The following is a 3,932-nucleotide window of genomic DNA, read 5'->3' on the forward strand; positions in this document are numbered from 1 at the left end:
AGAGCAAAGGCCCAACTCAAGGCTTGAAGATCATTTGAAGAAAGTGTATAAATAGGATAGAATTCAAGTCATTCGGGGGAGCTTTCCCTTTAGTTTTCATAGAGAGCTTTTTCTTTTAGTTTTTAGAATAGTTTTCGGAGAGCCTTTGGTATTGAGTGATCTTTAATTTCTTAGTCTCGGGGAAGGAGAATTCACTTCTCTTCCTCTTATTTTTATTGCTTTCAATTTCAATTACAATTGTCTTGGATCTTGGGTTGGAGAATTGAAGAAATTCTGTTTCAATCTCATCCTTGGATCTCTCTGTTTATTTACTGCTTAATTGAATTTCAGTTTCGGTTAATTGCTCTTCATCTACTTTCTTTGCAATTTACATTTCCCTTGCAATTGTTCTTGTTGGATCTAGGAAGGCATTGAGATCTAGACTTGGTTTTCTAGTCTCTGGGTCCTGAGATCTGATTCCAAAGTTTACATTCTGTTTTTGCTTTTCATGTTCATTTACTTGTTTTGCTTCAGATCCGATTCACCCCAAACCCTCTTTTACTCTTCTGTTTGATGAAATTTACTTTTCCTTGTTTAAATTCTGCAAATCCAATCCCCCAATCCCCTTTACGATTCCAGCCGTTTACATTCCTTGCACTTTAAGATTCCGCAATCTACATTTCTTGCATTTTAAGTTTTTGCCATTTAATTTCTTGTTCTTTAAGATTCAGCACTTTAATTCCTTGCCCTCTTTAATTTCATGCAATTTACACATTCCCTTTACTTTCAATGCAAGTTAATTTCTGCAAATCACAAATCACTCAACCAAATCTTGATTCGCTTGACTAAATCAACCACTAAACCCAAATTGCTCAATCCTTCAATCCCTGTGGGATCGACCTCACTCCCGTGAGTTTTTATTACTTGATGCGATCCGGTGCACTTGCCGGTGAGTTTTGTGTCGGATCGTTTTCCGCACATCAGATTTCTCATTCCTGCACCTTTTAGGCGCGTAAAACGCCCTTTGTATGCAATCCTGGCGTTTAACGCCAGATTGATGCTTATTTCTGGCGTTAAACGCCCAAATGTAGCTTGTTTCTAGTATTTAACGCCAGCTTAATGCTTGTTTCTGGCGTTAAACGCCAGCTTGGTGCTTGTTTCTGGCGTTAAATGCCAGACAGATGCTTATTTCTGGCGTTTAAATGCCAGACAACTCTTCCTCCAGGGTGTGCTTTTTTTTGCTGTTTTTTATTCTGTTTTTAATTTTTGCAATTGTTTTGTGACTCCACATGATCATAAACCTAATAAAACATAAAAGAACAATAGAAATATAGATAATTAAAAATTGGGTTGCCTCCCAATAAGCACTTCTTTAATGTCAATAGCTTGACAGTGAGCTCTCATGGAGCTTCACAGATGTTCAGAGCATTGTTGGGACCTCCCAACACCAAACTTAGAGTTTGAATGTGGGGGTTCAACACCAAATTTAGAGTTTGGTTGTGGCCTCCCAACACCAAACTTAGAGTTTGATTGTGGGGGCTTTGTTTTACTCTGTATTGAGAGAAGCTTTTCATGCTTCCTCTCCATGGTTGTAGAGGAAAATCCTTGAGCTTTAAACACAAGGTAGTCCCTATTCAATTGAAGGACTAGCTCTCCTCTGTCAACATCAATCACGGCTCCTGCTGTGGCTAGGAAGGGTCTTCCAAGGATGATGCATTCATCCTCATGATGCATCCTCATCCTTCCCAGTGTCTAGGATTATGAAATCAGCAGGGATGTAAAGGCCTTTAACCTTCACTAACACGTCCTTTACCAATCCATCAGCTTGTTTTATTGACTTGTCTGCCATCTCTAATGAGATTCTTGCAACTTGTACCTCAAAGATCCCCAGTTTTTCCATTACAGAGAGTGGCATAAGATTTATACTTGATCCCAGGTCACACAGAGCCTTCTCAAAGGTCATGGTGCCTATAGTACAGGGTATTAAGAATTTACCAGGATCTTGTTTCTTTTGAGGTAAAATTTGCTGAATCCATATATTTAGTTCACTAATGAGCAAGTGAGGTTCACCTTCCCAAGTCTCATTACCAAACAACTTAGCATTCAGCTTCATGATGGCTCCTAGATATTGAGAAACTTACTTTTCAGTTACATCTTCATCCTCTTCAGAGGAAGAATAGTTCTCAGAGCTCATAAATGGCAGAAGAAAGTTTAATGGAATCTCTATGGTCTCTATATGAGCCTCAGATTCCTTTAGGTCCTCAATAGGGAACTTCTTTCTGTCTTGGGACGTCCCATGAGATATTTCTCATTGGGATTCACGTCCTCCCCTTGCTCCTTGGATTCAGCCATTTTGATAATATCAATGGCCTTGCACTCTCTTTTTGGATTCTATTCTGTATTGCTTGGGAGAGCACTAGGAGGAGTTTCAGTGATTTTTTTACTCAGCTGACCCACTTGTGCCTCCAAGTTTCTAATGGAGGACTTTATTTTGTTCTTGAAAATTAAAGTGGCCTTAGATAGATCAGAGACTATGTTTACTAAGCTAGAGGGGCTTTGCTCAAAATTCTCTGTCTGTTGCTGAAAAGATGATGGAAAAGGCTTGCTATTGCTAAACCTGTTTCTTCCACCATTATTAAAGCCTTGTTGGGGCTTTTGTTGATCTTTCTATGAGAAATTTGGATGATTTCTCCATGAGGGATCATAGGTGTTTCCATAGGCTTTACCCATGTAATTCACCTCTGCCATTACAAGGTTCTCGGGATCATAAGCTTCTTTTTCAGAAGATGCTTTTTTAGTACTGTTGGATTCATTTTGCAATCCATTCAGACTCTGAGAAATCATGTTGACTTGCTGAGTCAACATTTTGTTCTGAGCCAGTATGGCATTTAGAGCATCAATTTCAAGACCTCCCTTCCTCTGAGGCATCCCATTACTCATAGGATTCCTCTAAGAAGTGTACATGAATTGGTTATTTGCAACCATGTCAATGAGTTCTTGAGTTTCTGCAGGCATTTTCTTTAGGTGAATGGATCCACCTGCAGAATGGTCTAGTGACATCTTAGAGAAATCAGATAGACCATCATAGAATATATCCAAAATGGTCCACTCTGAAAGCATGTCAGAAGGACACTTTTTGGTCAACTGCTTGTATCTTTCCCAAGCTTCATAGAGGGATTCACCATCTTTTTGCCTGAAGATCTGAACATCCACTCTAAGCTTGCTCAACTTTTGAGGAAGAAAGAACTTGGCCAAGAAGGCCGTGACCAGCTTATCCCAAAAGTCCAGGCTATCTTAAGGTTGTGAGTCCAACCATGTTCTAGCTTAACAGTATCACAGATCTGCAAAAACTCAGTTAAAAACTGATAGGGATCTTCTGATGGAAGTCCATAAAACTTGCAGTTTTGTTGCATTAGAGCAACTAGTTGAGGCTTCAGCTCAAAATTGTTTGCTCTAATGGCAGGGATTGAGATGCTTCTTCCATAAAAATTGAAAGTAGGTGTAGTATAATCACCAAGCATCCTCCTTGCATTGATATTCGGTTCGGCCATGTCTCTTTCTTTTTCCAGATTCTCTATAAGGTTTTCTATGGATTGTTGTGCTTTAGCTTCTCTTAGCTTCTTCTTCAGAGTCCTTTCATGTTCAGGATCTGCTTCAACAAGAATGTCCTTGTCCTTGCTCCTGCTCATATGAAAAAGAAGAGAACAGAAAAGAAGAGGAATCCTCTATGTCACAATATAGAGATTCCTTTATGTGAGTAGAAGAGAAGAAGAATAGAAGAGGAAAAATTCGAACACAGAGAGAGAAGAGAAGAGGGTTCAAATTATGAGTAGAAGAGAAGTGTTAGTAATTAAATAAATAAATAGAAGAAGATGAGAGGGAGAGAATTTCGAAAATTGTTTTTGAAAAATGGTTAGTGATTTTTGAAAATTAAGAGAAGAAATAAAATTAAA

General features: G+C 38.7%; 1 non-coding gene across 1 annotated transcript; it reads left to right on the forward strand.

The window, feature by feature from the left end:
• Positions 1–3,093: 3,093 nt before the first annotated feature.
• Positions 3,094–3,201, forward strand: LOC130970966 (small nucleolar RNA R71). Its single transcript, XR_009082207.1, has one exon. It is a non-coding gene; the product is annotated as a small nucleolar RNA R71 (small nucleolar RNA).
• Positions 3,202–3,932: the final 731 nt, after the last annotated feature.

Source organism: Arachis stenosperma, chromosome 3 (assembly GCF_014773155.1).
Source record: "Arachis stenosperma cultivar V10309 chromosome 3, arast.V10309.gnm1.PFL2, whole genome shotgun sequence".
Classification (NCBI taxonomy): Eukaryota; Viridiplantae; Streptophyta; class Magnoliopsida; order Fabales; family Fabaceae; genus Arachis; species Arachis stenosperma.